Genomic DNA, 26,575 nt, shown 5'->3' on the forward strand with positions numbered 1-26,575 from the left:
TCATTGCGGCTGTACGGTCTTGGACTTGAACCTACAAAACTGTAAACCAACATTTTGTCTTTGTAAAATCAGTTGCCTTGGATATTTCATTATAGTGACCCAAAAAAAAAACGTCCAAAATGGAGTGTGGCCAAAGAGGGAGTTAGTCTCGTTCAGGAGAGCGCATGTGTGGGTGATCAGGAAGCGAACTGAGGACTGGGCCTGGGATCTGACACCAAGGGAAAGCTGCTCCCCACTGGAGCCCAGGGACCCTACTTTTCTTGGTGTGCTATGCAGAGGTCAGGATGTTGGAGAACCAGTGATAGCTGGGTTTGGGGGAATGGGCTGGGACAGTGTGAGTGGAGTGAAGCTGTCCGATGCCAAAGAAGCTGCAGGTGGTACTGCATGGTCGCTGCTCCTCTCAAGAGGACTCCTGACAGATACACTGCATGCGCTCCTTCAGCACTTGGATCTCCTGGAACAGGGCTGTGTTAGAATCACCTTTTGTGATTCTCATCAAGGTCTTAGAATCACCTTTTGTTTTTGCTGCCCTTAGGTGGGCTTCAAAGGGGGCTGGCTCTGCAGTAAGCTCCTGTGACCGCTGCTTGCACCCCAGCCTTCTTTCTCAGTGCTGTACTTTTTCTGCTGGAAGGTCAAAGCCTTGCTGAACTTGCAGTTCCAATTACTTTTCTCTTGCAGGGCAGGTGCAAGAGCGAGGGCTGCAAGCGAGCAATGACACTGGGTCCTGAAGAACAGTCTGTGTCTGCCCCAGTAGCCACAGGTAGCACATGCCTTCCGTGAGCCAAACAAGAGCCAGAAATAGCCCCAGCTCAGAGTCCTTATCAAGTTTCATCAAACTTTTGAGGGTAACCAGAAACCTGAACTTATTTAGGAAAGTCCTTAATGAAAGTATTGCACAACATTTTGTGAAAGACTGATTTGTTGTGCTGGAATTGATCTTTCCTGGGTAGTTGTGAAGGTTATAGGCATAAACATATCTCAATGATAAGAATGCATAGAGGTTCCTGGCTCCTTTCCAGGAACCTGGAGAGTAAGAGAGAATGCTACAGGAGAATAAAGACACAGAGGAGTCCCTGGGGAGAGGAGAGTCATGGTGTGCTTTTGTACTTAGCAAGAGTTGCAGCGGAAAGCCAAGAGCAGAGGATGGGGAACAGCCTAGGAATGTTGGTAGCAGGGTCCTTCTCTCTCTCCTCTCTTGCCTCAATGGTGTTCCTTAAAACAGGAACACTAAGGTCTCAGGTAGAACCGAGGTAACACCAGAGAAACTATACGTCCAGGCTGGCGACTGGGACAATGAGGATAGAAATGAATGAGAGAACTAGGCCAGCTCCTGTATATATTCCCTCTTCCTCCTCCCTGCTTCTACCCTTGACCAGATCATTTTACTCCAAGTCTTCAAGAACAGAGATGCTGGGGAGGATGTGTGGCCCAGAAACAGGGTCACTTCATGGCAGGGGGTGGACATGCAGTAGTTGCATCAGGGGCCTCTCCACCCTGAGTCTGATCTGTTTTCGCCATCCCATTCTCTGTTGCTTATTCCTCCTTGTGTGTATGTATCAATCAGGCTCATAGATCCTCAAAACAGTGGCTCATAGAGAGAAAATAAGGAATTACCACAAGGCACAGAAAAGATAGCAAATACCGCATCGAAAATCATGCTGAAACAAGAAGAAATGAGGAGCAAAGAGAAGAAACATTTAAAGCATAATAAAGGTCTTCAATGTCATAAGGAGGATGTTGTGAAATGGGCCTGAGATTACTGATTGGAAATAAGAACTAGTTTGTAAGTCTGGGCATGAGAAAAGTTATAGCCCCGTGGAGACATTAAGAGGTAGCTGATTTACAAACCAGATACTAAGATTTTGGAGGGGCACTATTTTTTTATTTTACTGTGCTTTTATTATTCTTATTAACATTTTATGGTACAATTCAACAGGTCCTAGGATTTCCCTCCCCCGCCCCCTGCCCCAAGTTCCCCTATATTATTACTATAGTGAAATTCTTCATAAACAACCATACATCCATCATTGCAGGCATGGACAATGGCAGAGTATCCAGCATCCTCTTGTCAAGATATAGTTAACAGATTCATGGAGAGTCCATCTTTGATCTGGAAGTAGAGATGCATACTGTATTGTATCCTCATATCTGGATATGATAGTCTCCATTACACAGTTACTATACATCCCCTTAAATGAAAAGCCACAAAACAAAATCAACAACAGGAAGAAAAAAAAAAAGAAACTAAAAATGCCATGAAGTTAAATAACATGCTATTGAATGACTAATGTGTTGCTGAAGAAATGAAAAAGAAAATCAAGAAACTTCTTGAAGAAAATGATGCTACTGTATGATCTATGAGTCAATGAAGAATTTAATGAGAAAAAATGTGTTTTAAAAGGATGAAACTAAAAAAAAAATCTAAATCTATGAGCTACAGTTTCTGCTGATCTTTGTTGGTGAGATATGTCTCGTGTAGGCAACAAATAGATGGGTTTTGTTTTTTAATCCAGTCTACTAATCTGTGACGTTTGATTGAGCTTAAGCCATCCACATTCAGGGTTAATATGAATGGGTGGTAATTTGGTCCTGTCATGTTAGCAATAGGTTGTTCATTGATTTAGTCTTCTGTTGTCATTTTGCTGGGATGTTCTTCACATTTGCCTTTGGTTTTGCTGGGTACTATTCCTCTTTTCTGTCAAGAGAACATCTTTAATTATCTTGTAGGGCAGATTTGGAAGAGGCATATTCTTGTAACTTTTCTTTACTGTGGAAGAATTTTATTTCATTTTCAAAGACAAAGAAAAGCTTTGCTGGATATGTTACCCTAGGCCAACTAAGTTTTGCTTTTAGAATCTGGAGAATCAAGATGGTGGAATAGGGTAAGGACATGTTTAAACAGATGCAGAAACATTAGCCAGTGCCAAGCAGAGAGGGAACATTCCAGAAAACAGGAGAGGACAGGATGACGGCAGATGGATGCCTGAAGACAGACATGGAAAAGCAGCTGACAACGGTGTGGTGTCGCAGTGACCAATACCCCAGCAGCATTCAGTGAGCAGTGATCTGAACTCTACCAGCAGCTGGAATTCTACCAGCTGCAAGGTGGGAAGGGACATTCACTGGAAGCTCAGGAGATGAACCCAGACCAAGAACTGCCCATCCTGCTGGTCTGTTTCATTTGATCAGGAGCTGAGACAGAGTGGCAGTTCTTGGATTTGCAGTACAAGAACAGGGTGGATTTTAAAGCTCAGTCAGCCCCCTAGATTCAAATCAGGCGCCATTTTGTATAGGGAGACAAAGGCTATGGGACAGGACTATGCATGTACTGAGCTGATAGTGAACTCACTTCTGACTCAGTGAAATGCAACAATATGGCAACCTACAGGATCCACCCAGGATAGGTCTGGGTAGCCCTCAGATGTGATGGCCAGCAGATCAAGAACTCTAGCATTGGCACATCAGGCTCCATTTTGTACAATGTGGAAAAACTTTGAGACTGCAGAGACAACAGTGAGCTGCACATGTGCTGAGCTCAGAGAGCAAACTGACTGAGTTCAGTGCATTGCACTGTTCTCACAAGGAAAATAATACCAACTATGGCATTGTATAAGTCAAAATAGGCCAGTGTGACCTTCAGACCTAATGGCTAACCATTTCCATCAAGATCAGCACCACCAACAACCTAGCTATATAGGACACCTGGTGTCTCCATAATCCTGGGACCTGCTCCAACTGAAAGTGGGATAAAGGTTGTACAGACAACGGTGCAGCCTCAGCATGGTATCTCAGGGGGAGGAGAGTGGTGAGCCAGAAAGCTGGGGCTACAGAGACCATGGTGGAAATCTAACATAATAACCCAGACCTGAAACTCACTGGAGGGAGTGGCACAACTGACTGCAAACAAAGAGCCATGTACCAACTGCAATAAGTAAAATAGAACTGTAGACCTGTAGGTGACACAGCCTAGAAACCTGCCCCATGGAGAAGAGTCTGCTAACCAGAAGTACAATAACCAAGAGCAAAAGAAGAGACAAAGGCACAATGAAAGGCTCCCCTGCAAAGAAGCAAAACCCTTTGCTAACCTCAGAGTTAATTGAGAAAACATCGAAAAAATGGGGGACACAGAATTCAAAACACTTGTTATAAAGCTTCTTATCAACAATGAGAAGCACATGATACAGGAGTTCAGGTAATTTAAGGAACATGTCACAGAGGAAATGAATCAAATGAAAGCAGTTATAAAAGAAATGGAGAATATAGTGAAGCAAATTAAAAGTACAGTGGAAAGTCTCCAAAGTAGAATGAAGGAAGCAGAAGAAAGCTTCTCAGAATTGAAAGATATTTTCTGTCATCAGGGGAAAACAAACAAAAAGCTGGAAGCAGAGCTGGGTCAAGCTAAAAAAAAAAGTTTTCAAGAATTGAAAGATACTATTAAAAGGCCAAATACAAGAGTTATGGGAGTCCCAGAAGGTGCAGAAAGAGAAGCTGGGATTAAAGGTGTTTTCAATGAAATAATAACGGAAAAATTTCCTAATCTAGAAAAAGAATTGGAAAACAACATCTAGGTGAGACCCAGAACTCCCAACAGGATTGACCAAAAGTAATCTTCACCATGGCACATGATAATCAGGCTTTCTTCAATCGAACCTAAGAAAAAGATTCTTAAATGAACACGTGAAAAAAAAATCAATTGACATATATAGGAATGCCAATTAAGCACACAGGAAACCTCTCACAGGAAATTCTATAGGCCACAAGAGACTGGATCAACATATTCCAACTTCTAAAAGCAGATAGTAACTTACAATTTTAGGTACACATACTTTCCAAAAGTAATTTTTAAGATAAAAAGAAGTGAAAGGTAGAAAAGCTAAGAAATACAGTGATAAAGAAAGAATGCAGTATGAGAATCTAAAGGAGGGAATGATATAATCTATGCAATCAAAAGTAGGAACTTATAAGCATCTATATAATACAGAAATTTCCAAGAGAAAAGGAAAAAATATGTGAGTGCATATATAAAATGTATACACATAAAATCTGTAATATATATGTATAATATGTAATACAAGAAAAACATGAACAGAAAGGGCAGAAAAAAAAAACAAATATGTGCACTTAAAAGTAAATTCTGGAGAGATTTCACCATGGTTGGAATGATGAGACTGGCAGCAATTCAGAATTGTTGAACTATCAAAACCACTTGAGCAGTGCCCTTGGAATATGCCCCACATCAGGGACCTTGGGATGCAGTTGGAGAATGGGTGGGCTTCTCCCTTTGTGTCCCTCCTTACCCCAGATACACACACACACACACAAATGTGGAAACAATGTTCTTCCTCACTTTTCTGTAATCCTTGAGCCTTTGTTCCCTTACTATGTAAAGTTTAGCAAAAAAAAAGAATTTTTAAGTAAATTAAAAGGATGACATGGAGAACTGTTCATAATAAATACAAATGCATTCGATTAAGATCAAAAGGTAAAGCAGAGATGGATACTGTGGTGCAGTGGGTTAGGCCAACACCCGGGATGCCAAATCTCTCCCTGAAGGATTGGCTGGAGTCCCGACTCGGCTTCTGTTTCCAGATTCCTGCTACTGTGCTTGGGAAGGCAGTAGGTGATAGGTCAAGGATTTGCTTCCACTGCCTCCTGTGTGACATCCAAATAGAGTTCCAGGCTCCAAGTTTTTACCTGGCCCACCTCTGCTCTTTCAAGAATTTGGACAGTGAATCCTAACACTTGTTTTCTCTCTCTCTCTCTCTCTCTCTCTCTCTCCCTCTCCCCCCCCCCCATTTTCTCCCTTCTTTTTCTTTCTCTGTCCATCTGCTTTTCCATACCCTTTTAAAAAGAAATAAAGCATTTCAACACAAATTAAATGTATGACCTGGCAATATCATCAATGAGATACAGTTATAGGGGGTTTTTCTTTTCCACTTTTCCTGCTGCCACTATGGCAGGGGGTAAGGGGTTCTTTCTATCTCAAAGCTCGCTCCCATCACTAGGATGGGAGCCTCCTTTCTCAGCTTTTCTAATAAATCTTGCTTTAACACTAAACTGTGACCGCATGAAAATTCTTCTTTCCTGCAAGACAAGAATTGAGGTTGCTGCTCTATTCGGGGTTAAAACCCTAAACAAAGCTGCCACCTGTGACCCAGCATCCTATATGGGAACTGGCTCCAGTCCCAGCTGCTCCACTTCTGCTTGAACTCCACTAAAACAGTGGCCTGGGAAAGCAGCAGAAGATGACTCAAGTGCTTGGGATCCTGCAGCCACACGGGAGACCTTGAAGAAGTTCCTGGCTCCTGGCTTTAGACTGGCCCAGTTCTGGTCGTTGTAACCACTTGGGGAATGAACCAGCAGATGGAGGATCTTTCTGTCTTCCTCTGCTCTCTCTCTGTAATTCTGACTTTAATGTAAAAAATAAATCTTTTTTATAAAAGAAAAAAAGAGATACAGTTATAATAATGAATATTGAGACATTGAAAATGAGGAGATAAAGTATCAAGTAAATATGAATTAAAGGAACATACTGTAGAAACATTTATGAGTCTAAATAAGATGTAATTATAAATCTTCTAATGACAAAGACAGGTGTTATTTAGTGTAAGAGAAAACTGATTGAGGCGCTAAAATGATCTATGCCATGATTGTACCCAGTAACATTGCTTTCAATACATAAAAAAGCCAATATAGATCAATGAGATTTATCTGAAGATTTTAATAGTCCTATTTTAATAGTTCTATTAAGTAGATTATAAAGTTTATGCAGGTAAGAAAGAGGAAAAGGACTTAACAGTACAAATTTAAGCATAAATAAGTAAATAGATAACAGTAAATCACATGATCAACTAATCTATACGTTTTAAAACACACTGAATATTCATGGTAAAAGCTGACTGTGAGTTAAGAAAGAAAGCTTCCTTCAAAAACATTGCAGAAAATCAATATTAAACATTTTATTTCATAGTGATACAATAAAATTAGAACCCAAAAGAGCAGAGTTTAATCTGAAGAGTTAAATAGTTACACGTCATTTCAAGAGGTTAATTAAGCTGAACAGACATCTGTTATAAGCATGTACTAAATTGTAGTTGATAGCCAAGAGCTTGGCTTCCTGCCATGCATATAGATCGGTGTGGAGTTCCTGGCTCCCAGCTTTGGCCTGGAATCCTTGGCCTGATCACTGCGGCCATGTGGAGAGTGAGCCAGTAGATGGAAGATCTCTCTCTGGCTCTTTTTCTCGCTGTATTTCTCTGTGTCTTGCCCTCTCTGTAGCTTTGCTTTTCAAATAAAGAAATTTTCAAATAAATAAATAAATAAAAGGTGAACCAAGCCAGCCTGTTAACAAGCATGGATGGCTAAGTGACTGTCTAGGGAAGCTGATCACAACACATAGACAAGCTGTGTATGTCAAGTCAGCTACTGGCCTTGGTTCCCTGCTACAGTACTTCCTAGAGACACCAGTGCTCCATGAATATGAGGCAAACAAAAAAGGCAACGTAAGAAAATACAAGAAAATCGAAGATCTGTTGTTCCATGCTGTTCTGCTTGTCTCTTTCCTGCCTTCCATGTCCTCTAACCCCTCAATACCCTGGACGCCTCACTCCATTTTTCACTCATTTTTCTCACCATCTTCAGTCAGATTCGCAGATTGTTCTCATGCCAACTAATAATGTTCACTGATAAACGATTTCCTCTGTTCCAGTCCAGGTTTTTCTAACCCAACATTCATTATCAACAGCTGAATGTCATTCAATAATGAAAAAGGAAGGAAGAAGAAATTTGAACTGATAGAAGAAATATGTTGCAGAAGATTAATCATGGGGACCATTGGGATTCTGAAATCCAGGACTTTAATACCAGGAAAGGAAGACTGGGAGACTTGGTGTCCATGTGAGGAAGGAAACAGGGTTCAAAACCCATTCAGAAATCTCTTCTCTCTTCCCTTCTCTGAGCTCTGGGAAGCTTGGATGTGAATTGTGAGGACTACATATCTGTTGAGCATAGATCCAGCTAGGTTGTTTGGGGTGGGGTGGTGGGGGTGGTGGAGTATGCCGTGGAATACTACTCAGCCTTTAACTAGGGGGTATTCATGCTGTTTACAATACCCATGAACCTGCAGAATACTGTGCTAAGTGAATAAGCCAAACAAGAAGCACAAATGCTACATTCTCACTAAAATGAGAATCTTAAAAAACTAAGCTCCTGGAAGCAGAGAAAGGAGAGCCACTTACCAGAACCTAGCAAAGGAGGGTGGAGAGGTTGATCAAACAGCACAGTGTTTCAGTTAGACAAGAGGGACAAGTTCCAGTGATCTGTTAAACGTAGAGATGAGTTTAATAGACAAGAAGGTGCCGTATATTTCAAAATTACTATTGAAAAAGATTTTAAGACGTCTTCTTCACAAAATGACAAGCATGTGAAGTGCTACATTTTCCAATCAATCTAACCTAATCAACCCCTTTGTGCATCTATCAAGATGTTCATTGTAGCCCATCAATAGACACAATCATTATTTGTCGATTAAAAATAAAATGTTCAAGGAGAAGCACAGGAAAAGCATGCGCTGAAGGACACTTAATTTACATTTTGTCTTGAAAGGAAACACTTTGAGAGTTGTTAGTTATCCCTGCCCTCTCCCTTGGTTCAGAGCCTGGTGCAGTCAAGAGAATGTCAGCCCTGGGAATGTCTATGCTGGAGCAGCAAGGAGCACCAGGTGCCCGGAAGGAGCTCCCAGCATAACAAGCTCAAGCTGATGAAGACTCCTGCCAGGGAATGAGCAACAGAGCCAGTCCTGCCACCAACAATGTGCTCAGGCAGAGGTTAAGTCCTGATTGTCTCCCCTCCCCTGCCCCAAGCACACACCCCTCCCGCATCACAACCCAACCATCTTCCAACTCTGGATGGCCCAGACTGCTTGCCTAATTGCCCACAGCATCAATAGCCCCAGAGGCTTGGCACCAGGGTCTAGTTTAGGAAGTATATGCCCTTGCATATATATGCACAAGCCAGCAGCAATCACAAACTTCACAGGGTTGCAGCCTTAGTGGGTGAGAAAGCAGACTGGAGCAGCAGGGATCCCTGAGAAGTGGGAGAAGAGAACCACTACAGAAATAAAAGGAATTCCCTGGCAAGGGCAGTGGGCTGTTTTAAAAGACATTTCTAAGTATTTGTTTATTTAAAAGGCAGAGTGCGAAAGAGAGTGGTCTGGCCAGGTTAGTCGGAAACTCCAGCCATGCCTCCCACCTGGGTAGCAGGGAGCAAGTACTTAACCAAACTCCACTGCTTTCCCCGGATGCATTAGCAGGAAACTATCACTATCAGGCCAGATGCTGCTGTCTCAAGTGACAGTTTAATGTGCCATATCACAGCAATGACTCCTGATAATCCTCATTTTTTTAAAAGATTTTATTTTTATTATTTTTTCATTGGAAAGGCGGATATACAGAGAGGAGAGACAGAGAGGAAGATCTTCCTTCCGATGATTCTCTCCCCAAGTGAGCGCAATGGACGGGCCGATACTATGCCATACTATGCCGATCCCAAGCCAGGAGCCTCCTCCGGGTCTCCCACGCGGGTGCAGGGTCCCAAGGCTTTGGGCCGTCCTTGACTGCTTTCCCAGGCCACAGGCAGGGAGCTGGAAGGGACGTGGGGCTGCCGGGATTAGAACCGGCGCCCATATGGGATCCCGGGCGTGCAAGGCGAGGACCTTTAACCACTTGCGCCACCGCACCAGGGCCCGATAATCCTCATTTTTTAAAGCAGAGGAGCCCACAATGAGGTCTCAAGAATTGAAGTAACTTAGCACCCCTGAGCTCCTGTAACTGAAACTTTGGGGTTCCTAGTGTGCTTTGGAAAGCAAACAAATATGACCCAGGTACTTGGGTTCCTAACAGCCAGCTTAAAATCCCAGACGGAGGTCCAGGACCCTGGCTTCAGCCTGGCCCAGACCCGGCCACTGCAGCCATTTGGAAAGCGAGCCAGTAGGTGAAAGATCTTTCTGTCTATCCCTCCCTCAGTAACTGTGCATTTTGAATGCTATTTTTTAAAAAGAAAAAGCATTCACATCAGACAAATGAAATCAGAAATTCATTATGTACATGAAAGAGAGAGAAGTACAGTTATAATTGAAAAGGAGAAAGAGACAGGAACTCTTTGAAAATCAACCACCCGAAACATTTTAACACTATATGACAGTAACACAAGGGGTTCTCGATGCCAAAAAGCAAAGTGTCAAGCCAAGGAATAGGCAAAGGAGGCCAGTGATGTGGTGCAGAAGTTTAAACTGTTGCTTAAGATACCTGAATCCCAGATGAGAGTTGTTCAAGTCTCAACTATTCCATTTCTGATCCAACTCCTTACTAATGTACTTGGGAAAGAACCAAGCTGAGTATGCCTAGGAAAGCAACAGAAGATGGCTCAAGTCCATGGGTCCCTGCCACCCATGTGAGAGAACCTGTCTGGCTATCATGGCCACTAGGTAGTGAACCAGCAGAAGGAAGATCCTCTCTCTCTCTCTTTCTCTCTCTTGTTTTGTCTTTCAAATAAATAGCTGAATTAATGAATACATAAGTGAGTAAATAAATGAATAAATAAAAGATTTGAACAGACTTTGCTTCATAGAATAAATTCACATGGCCATGATATAAATGAAAAATACTCTATATCACTAGTCATAAGGGGAATGTAAGTAGAAGTGAGAATGACCTATCATTTCACTCCAGTTAAAATGGCTATTTCTGAATGGCATTTGGATCAGAACTGTGACATACCAGGTAAAGCCACCACCTGCTATGCTGACATCCCATATTGGCACTGGTTTGATTCATGGCTGCTTCAGTTTTGATGCATCTACCTCGGAAAGCAGTGGAGGACAATCCAAGTTCTTTGGACCCTGCACTCACCCGAATGATCCAGAACAAGCTCCTGGTTCTTGGCTTCAGATGGTGCCAGTGCTGGGATTTGGGAAGGGATCCAGCAGAGGGAAGACTTTCTCTCTCCATATCTCCCACTTTTACTCTCTCCATAACTCTGCCTTTAAAATAAGTCTTTAGGATATGTCAAACTCTGGCAAGGATGTAGAGAAAAGGAAATGCTTATCCACTGGTGGACTTGCAAAGAGTGCAGCTGCCAGTGGGAGTACAAGCTAATGCAGTCATAATGGAGAACAGTGTGGAGGGCCCTCATGAGTCTAAAAACACATCTATGATGTGACCTGGCTGTCCTACTTCTGAGGATCTATCCAAAGAAAATAAAAGCAGTGTATCCAAGAGACACCTGCACACCCATACTCATTGCAGCACTATTCAAAATAGCCAAGATATGAAATTAATCTAGGTACTTCTCATTGGATAAATGGAAGGAGAAAACGTGATGTATAGATGCAATGGCATTTTATTTAGCCACAAAACAAGGAAATCCTGGCTGCAACATGTTACGTGAAATAAACTAGACGTAGGTTCACGTCAGCCGCAATGAAGGAGGGAAGGGAGAAAGAAAGATGGATTTTGACGTTTGCTGTACAAACCGATGGAGTTTTTCTATCATTAATTTATTAGCAGGAAATAAATCTTTCTATTGCTCCCTACCCTCATGACAAAGAAGGAAGGAATAAGTCTGAGCCTGGAAATATAGATCCTTGCTTCCTCAGCATGCAATTGAGGTGGAGGGTGTGCAAAGAGTCTGCATTGGCTGTGTGAATACACACACCTGTTGCTGCATACGTGGAGGAGAGAGGAGGGAGAGGAAGCGAGGGAGGACCAATGTAAAGAGCAAGCTTCCAAAGACAGTAAGGCAGTCAATTCACTAACCCAAGCAAGGATGCTCCCACCCACCCTCGCTTCCAAATTTCCCTGACACTGTTTTCATAAAGTGAACCTTGGGGGGATGCGGATTTTTCAAGCTAAAACATAAGATGTGCTTTGCCTGCAATTTGTTCATGAAACTATTGGCCTCAGTCATTGCTCAAATTTAAAGCCTATTTGTGGAAAGATGAAAGGCTACAAGCCATGTATGAAACATTGCAACTATAGCCCGGATGTCTGTAACAGCTCCACTGTGCATCTCTCATGGTTTCCTATTACAACATCCCCAAAAGACCAGCAACCAGGATAGAATCCATTTTCATTGAAAAGTGGATTTCCCTTCTTTCTTTATGGCTCACGGTGTTCACTGTTACCACTTTTTAGTTTGTTTTAGCAATCGTTTGATCAATGGCAATGTGTGTCATAAAAGCTTGAAAATCATAAATAAGTTTGTGGCCTCCAGAACTGTCTTTATCCTTAAAACAGTGAGACTGCTCAGGCACAAGGATAAACGCAGTATTCTCTACACATGGGAAAACGCAACACCCATCAAAACTTTCTGCCATCATGAACGTGCCTACCCACTCAAATGAAGCAAAAGCCTAAGTTTGCATTTTCGAAATCGAAAAAAAAAAATACGTGAAGTGATTGATTGCAGGTCCTGTTGCTTTCAGAAGAATTTACTAGAATGAGGGGCCCCTGCTCGGCATAGCTGCTAAGCCGCTGCTTTGGAGGGCGTGAGTTTGCGTCCCTCCCCTCAACGCATTCTGCCAAAACTGAATTGAGTGCTATTTACGGTACCTAGTATTATTTTAAAAATATAATTTTGAGACCCACAGCGACAGAGTGAGGGGTGGGGTTCCCTTCTGCTGTTCCCTCACTGCTCAAATGTCTGTACTAATACCAAGACAGGGCTCGAAGGCAGGAGGCTAGGCGCTCAACCCCTGTCTCTCACATGAGGTGCCATATATTACCAAGTGCTTGTGCTGTCATGGTTGCCTGTCAGGAGCTGCACTAGCAGGAACCAGATGAAGGAATCAGAGCTAGACATTGGGCCCCGTGCTCTGAGCTGAGCTACATCTTACCTGACAGGCTATCCATGCAGGCCAGGACTATTTGGACAGGGACTGGGTATGATAATAAGCAGTTCTGTGTGTCAGTTTCCTGATAGGAGCCACACAAAGCTAACAGAATGCATGGACTTATTACAACAGAAGTACTACAGATTCATGACCTTAAATTGTGTGCAAAACACAATGATAAGTAAATAAAGAAATCAACGAATAAAACGAGTTTTAAGAATATCGGAAATAAGACGCGGAGACATACTGCAGTATGCAGATGGACTCACAGTGAAACTGTTGAATATAACCTGACAAAAGGATGCTGGACTCACTGCCATTGTCCGCGCCTTCAATGTCGGGAAACACTTCAATAGTGGAATGATGGACTTGGGACTGTTCATGAAGGACTACCCATTGCAATGCTAGAGGGGAAATCAGTAGGGATTGGGGGCAGGAAGCTTGTGGAGGAGAATGGGAAAACCCAAAACCTAAGGAGTGGAATCATAAAATAACAGCCATAATAAATAGAAAAAAGAATAATGGAAATACTTAACAAAAATGAAAAAAACACAACATGATCATGTGGTATGCTATTGGAATAGATAAGTAAGCATATGTAAAACCTGAGGTAAAGACAATTTCGCTCTGGCCATCTCAAAATAGCTTGGCTCACATTGGATTCTCTGTTAAGAGTTGCATCTTCAGTTTGCAAAACATTGGGTCTGTGGGTAGTAACACATTACAAAAATTCAACAATGTTGTCAGATGATGGGACTAGATTTTGGTTTTGGTTTTCAGTATTTCTGTGGACTCCTCTGTATGCTCTGAAAACAGTTCTGGTACTTCTTTGACGATGTATTGGAAAACCACAACCTAATTACATGGAATCACATCATTCCAAACAACATGTGAGCGGAGTATTTAAACTCGCACAGGTAATGGTTCAAGTCTTGGATCCTCCACTCCTGATTCAGTTTCCTGATTCAGTTTCCTCTTCTCTGTATACCAGACTTTCCAAGAAAAATAAATAGATAGTTTTTAAAAGAGACCAAGAATAAATAATAACATACTTTTTAACCTCCAAAATCTCATAACCAAGAAGAAAATATTTGTGATCATCACCATGATGATTGCAATTGAGTGAACATGTACAATAGAAACTTGGACCTGGTTTTAAGAAAGCTGTTCACTCAGTCTTTAGAAATTGGTATCAGAGTAGTGAAGAATAAAAAGATGTGCACAGGGAGAGATGTCCTGAGGAAGAAGGAGAACTCATACAACGACAAGTAGACACCAGAAAGCTCAATGTTGTTAGAGACCAAGCAGGGTTGCATCAGAGGTCATCGCTCCAAGACGTATACCCGGGGTGACTCAGTGCCAGTCCACACGACCTGATGAGGTAGGCTCACTGCGTTCTTACAGCATCAAGGAGTCACCAAGGAGCACAGCTGTTGAATGAAGAGGAACCCTTCCAGTAATGAAGGCTTTAGACGAACAACTTCTCAAGTTCAAACTGTCTCAGACGGATGATTCTAAGAGAATAGCAGAATTTGAATGACCTTAGTTAACCTTTATAAGCTGTGTGTAAATACAGCTTGACCAGGGGAAGAGATCTCTGAGTAAATTTTATCATGCAAGTATCTAATTTCAATATTTACTGAAGTGCTTAGAAATTTACTTCTTTTCTTGCTTGAACCTATTGTGTATTTTTCTAAGGATTTTTTAAATTAATTTTTATTAGAAAATCATATTTACAGAAATGAGGAGAGACAGAGAGGAAGATCTTCCATCCGCTGGTTCACTCTCCAAGTGACTGCAACGGCTTGAGCTGAGCTAATCTGAAGCCAGGAGCGAGGAGCTTCTTTTGGGTCTTTCATGTGGACACAGGATTTTAAGGCTTTGGGTCATCCTCTACTGCTTTCCCAGGTTACAAGCAGGGAGCTGGATGGGAAGTGGAGCAACCAGAACACAAACCAGTGCTCATATAGGACATGGCATATGGGACCACTAAGCTATCATGCTGGGCCTGACTATTGTGCATTTTTAACTTTCTGGCTATTCTATTTATTATTATTATTTTCTACTCTTGCATCAACCACCACTTCTCCTTTTAAGATCAAATCTTAAAAGATACTCTTCAAGTACTAGGAGTTGATTTTTCAGGTCAGGTGGGCATGCAGAAGTCCATGTAGTTGGAAATAAGTACACTGAGCCACATAGAAAATGCCACCAAGTCCCACAATTAAAGAATGAATGCTTGCCACCTCCAGGGCCTCAGGAACATTGGCTTTCTGCACTGTTTGGTAGGGCCTAACCTAAATATAATTTTAAATTGAAACTCTAAAATTATCCCTAGGCGCAGTGTTTGGCGGAGCAGTTAAGTTGCTGCTTGAGAAGGCCACACCGCCTATCGAAGTGTCTTGGTTCAAATGCTAGGTGACCGCATGACTCCCGTTCCCTAACCATGTGTTCCTTAGGAAATGGCGTATGCTCTGCCACACAAGAAGGAAACCCAAGCTAGCTCCTGCTTTCAGCCTAGCCCAACTCTGGCTGCTCTGTCTATGGGATATTGCTGCTTTTCAGACCCATAGTCGGCAGAAAGCCAACATAACAATATTTAAACATCTGTAGGTGTTTTGTATCCCCATATCATTGAGAGTATTATTGCTGCCATCCATGTTTTAAAAGCTTGGGCTGTATGACTTCAATGGTTTTTGTGGCTTGAAGTACAATTTTATTATATGTTGGAGACAAAATATTCCCATGATGTACAACACGACTTGTTTCATTATGTTTGAGGGGGGGATATGCTTAAGTCCCTCAGTGATAGAGAAAACATCTTTCAGCTCTTTCATTTCATTCACAAGTAACCAGACCAAGCAGCTATGGAACACGACACTATAGACATTCTATAAAGCATTTCACAAAAAAACAGTGCTAGCGGCAGGTCACTGTCAAGATAATGCTTCAGTTTTATCATTATTTGGAAATTTGGGAAAATCTTATTAATAGCAGTATGGAACGGTTTTGAAATGATTAAGATGAAATGATTAGATCATGCAATCTAATTTTATGCCGTCCAAGCTACACTGCTTGAGCTAAATGTTTAAGAAAACATGCCAAACTGTTAAAAACACACGGCCAACGTCTTCTCCACTCTTTGAATCAGACATCATCCAGTTACATTGCAACTTGTTGGAACTAGTGCTAGAGGATCAGTCAACACTTCCCTCTTCCAAACTTTACTTCCAGTGCAGGAGCAGTGAATTCCTGGTTCGTACTCTATAACTTGGGTATTAATCTTTGACTCATTCTTGACATTTTTCTTACACCTACATGAAGTGTTACAAAATGCCACTGTTCAGGGTTTAGCAAAATTAGGCATACAGATCTTTACCCCTGAGAAAAACCTCCCTCCTTCTCCTGACTTCTTGCTCCATCCTTCAAACTATTTTAACCTAAGACAAGCTTTTGTCCCGGTGTTGTCTCTGCAAACTTTAAAAAATTGTAGCTGTGAGTGTTCTAATTGAAACTCCTGCAAGAGCATTAATAGGAGCTCAAAAGTTTCCTAAAGAATGTGCCGTGCTGTAAGTCCAGGATGCCTTCAGAAATTGGCTTCCCTGCATGCTACTGCAAGCCGCAGAGGCCTCTGTTAGCAGTATGTTCTCAACATTGTGCTCTCCTTACATATTGTAAAATTTCCTATTGCATTTGAATGGAATTCATATTTCTGCTTTTCTCCTAAGGACGTCTTTGCACAATGGGTCTTTTTCCCAAGGTAGACATTAGACTCTCCTGGGGAGCTTTAAATGAAATCTGGGTCTCACTCCAAAACAAAGAAATCGGAGTTTCCAGGGGAGAAGTCTGAGCTTCCTTAGATGCTTAAATTTATGAAGGTGCTTTCAAGGTAAGGTGTCAGGACTTCAACGCTTGTGTGAGCCGTTGGGATTGGTCTGGTCTGCCCAATGACCTTAAGAAGATGACTCGTATTCAATGTAATGACAAGACCCTGATGGACAGTAACACACAAAGTATATTTCAACTTTAGTGTATAAATGTCATTTAGATGTGAATTCTGGTTTTGAACGGGGCTTGATGTTTCAGGTGTGAGACCCAAGATTTTGCTATTCTAACCAGTTGCCAGGTGATACAAATGCTGTTCCATGGGCTACTTTTGAGTACTAAAGCTAAACAGCTATTGGTTATTATGGCCTGGCCTCCATGCAGCCTGAGCTGGACTGATGGGCAGAATCCGAATCTCTGAAGTAGGGCATCAGCAATGGTGCTTTCAAAATGTTCCCCGAGTGATGAAGCAGTTTGTAAACGAGGGTGCTCTAGGCCACCTTCTGTCATCCGAGTTGCGTAAATTAGTACCATCAACTCCCATAAAACAAACACTTGCTGAGATGTGAGGGTTCAGGGGTGTGGCATTATAGTCAATTGGGTGAGCTCTCCTAATTGGTTTCAGATTACAAGTTAGGAAAATTGAAAAATAGATATATCAGAGAACTGACAGAGAAGTGACCCACTGCCTCTAGAACAAAAGTCAGGACATGCATTTGGTCCGGTGGTTAAGTCACTGCTTGAGACGCCCACATGATGTGATGAAGGGTCTAGGCTCAAGCCCCCATGCGCCTTCCTGCTCTGAGTACCTTGGAAAGTAAGATGTAATGATGACTCAAACGGTTGGGCCCCTGTTGCCTATGTGGAAGGCCTAGATTGAGTACTGGGCTACTGGCTTTGTTTTGACCCAGCCCTGATTGGTGTTGGCTTAAGAGGAGTGGGAGACAGATGGGTGATGTTCTTTCTCTTGTGCATGCGCTCTCTTTCAAACAAATAAATAGAAACGTAAAGCAAAATTCACCAAGATGTTTTATGTGGTGGCACAACTTTAGTTACTGAGGTAGTTACACTAGAACTGCAATCAAGAACCCAATCAAGTCTGTGGCCACTCTGAGCATCTGTGAACTCTTGTTTGGCTGATGCAATGCAAAATTCTTAGATCGGCATCCTTGTTACTGCAACTTGAACAAGATTTGGCTCATCAGTAACACAGATATTGAAACCCCAGAATCTTAAAGAGGGTGGAAGTTGAGTCCAACTACAATAATTAGGAAGTGGGGTTAATGGGCAGACTAGAAGCCCCATTGGAGGAGGGGAGTCACACCCTCCGGAGATAGTGCTCAGAGAAGACTGGCATCCAGGGAGCAGAGAAAGAGGTGCTGGGGCTTCCCTTTTCTGCATAAGTTCTAGCATTCCCCAGCCCGATCAAATACCACATCAACAGGACTGCCCAGAACTAGACCGTGGATCTCTGAAACCATGAGATCAAACTTCCCTTACGGTAGCTTGCTTATCTTGGGTATTTAGCTGTAGAGTAGTACTCTCCTCATCCTCTCTTTCACCTAAAGCAACCTATTCCTCCTAATCCCTCTCAGTCTCTTGCAAGGTCTCTTCATTCCCTCTTGGGTGCTTGTATCCTTCTGGGATCTGCCTGATCATTGCACACACTAGCCCTGAAGTGACTGTATCCCAATGCATCAATCCTAAATATGCTGAGAACACATACCCAGCGCCCATCCCTGTAGTTCTTATTCTCTTTTAAACATCTACTCTTGAGTAGATTTCAGAGGCAATTGAAATTCAAAGCTACTTCAGCTGTTCCTGCTGTCTCCCTCCCATCAAGCCTTTATCCCTTACTTGCCTCTTAAGATTTTCTGCCTCCCACTTTAGCCCTAGGAGTGAAGCTAGGATATGACAGCCTTCACAGTGGTTCTTGCTTACTTTTCAACTTCCTCTGCCAGCATCAGAACTTATCTTTTACTGAGTCTTGACTCCCTACTCCAGCCCTCAAACCCTTGCCAGGCACAATTCTACTCTTTGTGGAGTAGCCTCATCTTCATCTTGCTTGCCGTGTCTTTATTCTGGCTACCCCTCTGCTTAAATGTCAGCTTTAACATTCTCCAAAATACTACACACAATATTTTCTGAAACCCAACGTGACCTAATCAAATTTCCTCCGGATGTCTCTGTTAAAACACTTTAAATTTTGAGTCATGGATTCGTTATTGTACATCTTTGTGCTTCATTAAATCCAGAGTTGCTTCTCCAGGCAGAGGAACACTGATGTGTTCTGGTTTGTTGGCACAAGAGAAGGAGTTGCAAAGTGAGTGGGTCACACTGAGGATCGCTGACCTGACCTTCCAAGAACTTAAGCTCAAACTCATTGCTTGGCTGCCTTGGAGAACAAGGAGTTAGGAGAAGTTGATTTAGCAAACAAGAGAAAAGCAAATACTCCTGTATTAGGATGAATTTAAATGTTTACATGGTTTTTAGTAGGTAGCCCGGCAGCTTTTCTACGTATCCTTCATTCCATGGTTTTGGTCCCGGAGAAAAAAACCACCATGCTCATCATCAAAAAGGCAACTCAAGATCCACCCCAAAAAGGTGAGGCAGTTTCAAGGGTACTTTTATTGTATCATAGTCTGCATGGCTGAGCAGCCATCAAAGTCTGAACAAAGCCAATTTTTCTAGCTAAATTCTATGAGAACTTCTATAAGTAGAAATAGGGAGGCTATGGTTAAGTGCACAGAAATAGAATTGACAACCCAAGTGCGTCAACATCCATGAAAAGTGACATCAGCAGGTTGAGTATGCTATTACTTTTTTTTTAAGGTGAGTAGGTGTTTTAAAACTTTGAAATGGTAGGAATAATTTTTTTCAGCTTCAGATTTTTTGAGTTTTTCCTGGGGGGGAAGCTATAATTTCTTTAATATGGAAGGAGTTCATTATAAGGTACAGAAGACATATTAATGTTAAAGCTATTTAATTATTGATGACTCAAAATAGGGAGCCTACAAAGAAAATATCTATGTGCAGTGTGTCTGATGGTAACTGCTAGCAAAACTGCAGTAGAACTACGTAGCAGCTTGGTTCTGCACATGACGTTTGTTGACAGCCTCCTTCATGATGTTTAAAGGACTCCAACGCACTTGTTCAGAGATGAACAGGTCAGCTTAAATGTTTGAGCACAAAGAGATGGAAAGGTTCCCGGGTCCTCCTCCTCCATCACTCCGCATAAGGTTGTTGATTTTACTACTTATAAAGTGCCTTCATGAGCCCTGTGAAGGCGAGGTAGGGTATTCTATTGAAGTATTTCATGCATGTGCTTGGATGGATGGATGGCATTCAGCAAACGAAGCCAAGTCAATTATTGCATTTGCCCTGTTTGCAAAGCACAGTGCATGCCTCTATTGCAAAAAGCTTACAACATCAGATTCTGAGTCCATTTATTTCAGTTGCCTGTGAATTTTTTGAAGGCAGGATTTTCATTTTCAGTCCCTTTTTTAAAAAAATTATCTTTAGCACCTTACCGGTACCTGACGCCTTCATAACCCAACCATGCTTCAGTATCAACAAGTTCAAAAAGTCTATCTCAATAATTTTTAAATATTTAATGAATGAATACTCAATAGATGACTTCAATTCATTTAGGAGGGCTGAACTTCTTAAGAAACAAGATGGTATTCATCCCAGACACTCATGTTTTACCATGTTTATGAAATAAATAGAAGTGTCATAGTTCTGGTACAAAGGCCTAGTAGCTACATCATCACCTTGCATCCACCAAGATCCTATATGGGTGCTGGTTTTTGTCTTGGCTGCTCTACTCCCCATCCAGCTCCCTACCTGTAGCCTGAGAAAGCAGTCAAGGACAGCCCAAAAGCCCGGGACCCTGCACTTGTGTGGGAGACTTGGAAGAAGCTCTTGGCTCCTGGCTTTGGATCAGTTCACCTCCAGCTGTTATGACCACTTGGGGAGTGAATCTGTGGGTGAAAGATCTTTCTCTCTGTCTTTCCTCTCTGTACATCTGCCTTTCCAATAAAGAAAATTAAAAAAAAATCTTAGGACTAATAAATAAAAGAAGTGCCAAGTCTTCAGGAGTTTGACAGCATCAGGATTTGTCCAGATTTGACAAAATAAAAAATCTCCAAAGAGATGAAAAGAAGAGGAATTCTAAGCCTCCTGTCTTCAGATAAGTGAACTAAAATTATATGGTCATTTTCATATGAAAATATTCGTTCCTAACAACAGATTTTCATCATGTATGCATTTTTACATGTTAGATGTATAGAGAATTAATGACTTTAATTCATATTCCTTAAATGTAGATAAACAGGGAAGTAATAGGGAGCCCATGGTTGTGCTACCACAGGTTGAGCTATGGCCTGCAGTGGTGGCTTCCTGCGAACAGGTCCGAGTCCTGGCTGAACCTCAGTGCTTTGGATCCAGTCCTCTGCTGGTGCCCCCGGGAGGTCAAGCAAAGAATGATCCCAGTGACAGCGTCCTTGCAAGCCATGTGGCCGACCCAGGTGGGGTTCCCAGAATCTAGCCTCGTCATGTCCCAGACCTGGCTGTTGCAGTCATTTGGGAAATAAGCCAACAGATATAAAATCTCTCTGTTGCTATCTCTCTCTCTCCAACCTGCCTCCACTGCCTTTCAAATAAGTAAATCTTTTTTTAAGAAAAAAAAAAACATAAAATGGAAAATAAGTCATTTTGGTGACTTTTAGAAAGCAGAGATTTTTATTTATTAGAGTACTTTTACAAGTTCATGAAAAATGGAATTAAAAACTTAATTTTGGTGCAAAATGTTTTTTAAATCCATATGTATTTTTTCACAATATGAATTTTTCATGAACTTCTTGACACACCTTTGTATAGCTCAATGAACTTTTGCAGAAGATGTGTCCTTGTAGAGACTTTAGAGAAATCCAGACCAACTAAGGTCAGAATAAAATTACATAGACATATTTTGCAAATCACATTAAAATGATGATATGAGAAATATGTAATAGCACTCAATAATTCATGTCAACAATTACTTTCTGCTACAAAAGAAAGCCACATACATTTTTAAAAAGCATTTCACCTTTTGATGAATGTTTGTATCCAATTTCAATGCCATATTTTTAGACTACTAAAATTTAGCCTAAAATTGTGAACATGCACTGTTGGGAAATGACATGTTTCATTTTGCATGTGCTAAGCCACTCTTGGGTGTATTACTTGTCCTCAGCCACTACATTCAGACCAGTTTGCTGGTGAAATCAGTGCTCATTGATAATTTGCTGCTATGAAAGACTTGTTTATTGAAACACAAGTTTCACAATAGGTTCTACATGTCTAAGATGTATATAGTACAACCCATTTCTGGCACAGAGAGCATGATGCTGGGCTTAGATGGTCTCCCCAAGAAACCGTTGAATTTATCTGTACAAGAAGATGCTGGACTCTATGTTTGGTAGATGCTTGCAATGAAAGAATCTCAACTGAATTTGAACTATAATACTGCAACAAGGTGGAGGAATCCACCATGGGAGGAGGATTTGGGGAGTGGGGGGAATCCCAGAGCCTATGAAACTGTGTCACATAATGCAATGTAATTAATAAAAAAAAAATAAGTCTTGGGAAGTTATCATCCCAATCTCTTAGAACATGAACTGAAGGAAATGAGACAATGGTCTGAATGTTAACTGGAGTTCTGTCAGGGAGGAGCTCAAACAAGTCACTGAAGTTTACAAAGCCTTGCCTCTAATCTTTTCTGTAAGATGGGGTGGAACAGAGTCAAATGGAGAAACCCTGCCCTGATTTTCAGGTAGGATGGTCATGAGAATCAAACTAAGATGCAATGTCAACTCGGGGGAAAGTTGAGTAGAGGCGGAGAGAAAGTGCTTTCCTGATAGCAGATGTTCATTTAATATCCTAGGGGGAGTTTCATAAGGAAGGTTCGGTGCCTTCCCGCCCTTAGCAGTCTGGCCATGTGGAAATGTCTACCACCAGCACTTGGTCATTCACTGTGTGTCCACAGACAAATTACCCAATCTCGCTGCTTTGATTTCTGCATGTATTGAATGGCAATAGCAACTAGTAACCCTAATGGAGTGAGTGAAAGTGGTTCATGGACCTTGTTTCCCAAAAATTTATCAATGGGAACATAACCCTGTAGATACTCTGTCAGTAGTCCTCACACTGAGTATGGCTGCACATTTTCTGATGATCTTGTTACAAGGAAAATTCTGAAAGAAGAGGTCTGGAGTAGGACCTGCAGTTCCCAGGTGCCCAAGAACAATAGTGTTGCTGCTCATTTGTGGGCACATTTTAAACATCAAGACTACCATGGCTCTCACCAATGAGGTCCTCTTCTAAGTACCCTAATCCTGCTTCATAAGAAAGATTCAGAAAGTGTTTATCAGGAACCAGTATTGCTGATTCAGTTCTGCAAAATGTAAGCTAAGTAATGGGTACCATAATCTTAGACTTAATTTTAAACTTCAGTAGTCAACATTGTTGTCTTGTGAGCCAACTCTCCCTGCTAATGCACCTGGGAGCCAGAGGACGGACGATGGTTCAAGCTCTGAGTCGTTGCCACTCAGGCAGCAGGTCCCTGTGGAGGATTCAGCTTTACCCATGTGGTAGGGTACAGGTGGTGACACCCAGTCCTACTGTTGTGAGCCTGTGGAGAGCAAGCCAGCAGAGATGGATAATCTTTGTCTCTCTCACACTCTCTCCTGATCTCTGTCTTTCAAGTTGATGAAAACAAATTAATTCAAAAGGCATGAAAATAAATGTAAGATGACAGCAGACTCGAATCTGCATTAAGCATTAGCAAAAGAACTATAAAGACATAGAGTAGGATCCAAGAGCGATCCTGACAGCCTCTTAACAGGAGGTCATATGCACAGAGCAGAAGACCCCAGGGTGGAACAGGAGGACCAGAGGAAGCTTGTATCCTAAGCCCGGAGACTCCCAGTACCTCACCAAGGACTATCAGTATGGGCACCAAGGACTATATCCCAACTGCCAAGGAGATCACAGGAAATTGGCGTGCCCTCATAGGTTGAGAACTCTGAGGTCAACCATTCCTTATCAGATCAACCACATGGGATGGAAGAAACCCAAATCCTTCCTCACAGGATCTAACGTCATCAGAACAACAGCCAGGAGCCTGGTGCAGTCCTCAGAAACAGGAGAACAGTAAACTTCCATTGGGACTAGGGAGAGAAGTTTTCTCTAGTCCTAACTTAGTTCCAACTTTGGCTCCCCACCCTCTCTTACAATGACCATCAGGGTCACTCCAGAGCCCACAAAACTAGATCAGACAGACAGAGACCAAAAAGAAAAGCTTAGAACAGTCAGGAAAAAAGTCTGCTTGGACTACCATATACCTTACTAGGTAGGACACAAAGATCAGTTACTCCTCACTAAGGTATTGAAGATTTCTCTGCACACCCCTCCTAAAACTGTTCTGCTTCTCAATCATTAACATATGGTTTATTAGAGTTATAAAGCCTGTTTGGACTATCCTAAAATTCGTGCAGTTCAGAAAAATCATGCTTGCGTACTATAAGCTGCTAAATACGAAAATGAAAATAGGCATGAGGCAGCTGAATAGTACCGTATAACCATTTTAAGGTGTATAGCAGCAGGTTGTATATATACTAAAATTGAGATATCAATGAAGTAGTTACAGGATGTGGTTAAGAACTTGCATTTTCTAACATATTCGTCACTCAATACCATGTTAATTAACTTCATGATGCTATAAATTTCCATGTTTCTTCCTGTTGTTGAAGTTGTGCGTTGACGTTTCATTGGAGGGGATGATATTCTGCCAGTTCTACTTTCAGACCAAGAATGGTCTCCCAATGGAACTATTGAATTTATCTGGACAATAAGATGCTGGACTCTGCATGGTCCATGCCCGCAATGAAGGAATCATGACTGGATATCAACTGTACTGCTGTAACAATATGGAAGAATTCAATATGCGGGGAGGGTTTGGGAAAGGGTTGGGGGAATCCCAGAGCCTATGAAACTGTGTCATAAAATGAAATAGTAAAAGAAAAAAAAAAGAAATATAAGAAAGCAGTCCTGAGTCAGGAGTCCCATACCTCTCCATCCTGCCCCTTCCCTGGGGGTTGAGTGATACATGATGCAGCCACAGCCCATCGCCTCCCTGACCTACTTCCTGAACAAGACACCACAGGAACAGAGGGACAACAGAGAGACTCCAGAGAGAAGCTATTGGGGGTAGCCTGCTTCTCTATGATCTAGAATGTTCCTCCAAGCTTTTCCAAAGGACCCGAGTCAACTGTTGTCTATTTTGTCAATATCTTACAAGCTAGGATTTTATACAAAGCTTCCTGCGCACTCTCCGTCCTAGGAAAATATTTATTCTCCCTAGTAACTATTAAAACACTTAGCTAGAATTTAGTCTCTGTCTTTATTTTGCCTTCTTTAAATCTCAAGCTTTGATTTCTTATTTTGTTCATTGAAAAAAGGCAGGGAGAGGGGTGTCGGGAGCAATATTGGTGCTCGCTACCCTTCCACCCGGTACGCAGTCAGCTCCAAAGGGTATTTCTCTCTCCCTGTGACTAACCATTCCAGCTTCCTAGGAACGTGTTATAAATGTTCCCAGAGCTGCACGGCAGCCCGGTGGGCGCTGTTTGGCTCAGTCCCACCACATATGTTATCTACATGGTAGCTGCTCCCAAAAGGGCGTTAACTCAAGGGAATCTCTTCGCAGATTTGTGCCTGGCTTTAAAACAAGGAGCTCTCAAACATGTCGAATCAGGGAAGCAGACGGTCTCCCTATTTTGGGGTGCAGTTTCCCTTTGGGTATGTAAAGGTTTTCTCTGGCAAGACTACCCTTTCACCTTTCTGGATTTGGCGGCTTTCGGGTGGGAAGCTAACTGGTCTGCTGGAAAAGAGCCTTTTTACACGGTATTGAGTTAGCGAAGCTCAGGTTGAACCCCACTGGGAGGGAGGCAGCAGAAGGTGGGGGCGGAGCAGGACGCTTAATGTACACAGCGTGTAGCATCATTTGAGTCCTTCTGTTGGTTGCCATAGGAATGAGAAGACTTTTGATTTCAAATCATAGCTCCTTTGGAGCTCTGCGAAAAATATGACTGTGGATTTTGGCTGTTTTTGTTCGACCAGCTTTTCAAACCAAGGGCTCTTTAAGAAATGCAGCCCAAAAGCTTATCCTGCCAAGAGAGGTTATGATAACCTGGAAAATGTCACTGCCAACGTTCTAACAGCTGTAGAATATAGACTTCACTGCCTTGAGTCCTACAGTTAGTCCTACAGCTAGTTAGACATAGCACAGTGCTGTTACTTCCTCTCCCAGGAGGGATCTGTGAAATACACAAAAGATCTTGTAAGGGATGGTAGCTCACCCAAAGCAGTTCTCATACTGTTGTGGAAATGCATTGAAAAATCAAGCAGTGGGGCCTGGGTGTGGTGGCCTAGTGGGTGAAGTCCTTATCTTGCGTGTACAAGCATCCCATATGGATGCCGGTTCATGTCCTGGCTGCTCCACTTGCAGGGCAGTGCCTTGCTTGTGGCCTGGGAAAACAGTCAAGGACAGCCCAAAGCCTTAGGAATCTGTGCCCATATAGGAGTCCTGGAAAAAGTTCCTTGCTCCTGGCTTTGGATCAGCTCAGCTCCAGCCATTGCAGCCACTGGGGCAGCGAAACAACAGATGGAAGATCTTTCTCTCTGGCTCTCCTCTCTGTAAATCTGACTTTCCAATAAAATAAATATCTGCAAAAAAAAAAAAAATTAAAAACCAAGCACTGGATTTAATGTTCTTGACTGTATTTCCTGGGTTGTTTGAAATGGGGCAGTGTGTGTTTCCCC

Source organism: Ochotona curzoniae, unplaced genomic scaffold, assembly GCF_017591425.1.
Source record: "Ochotona curzoniae isolate NIBS_2020 unplaced genomic scaffold, NIBS_Ocur_1.0 contig_4064, whole genome shotgun sequence".
Lineage (NCBI taxonomy): Eukaryota > Metazoa > Chordata > Mammalia > Lagomorpha > Ochotonidae > Ochotona > Ochotona curzoniae.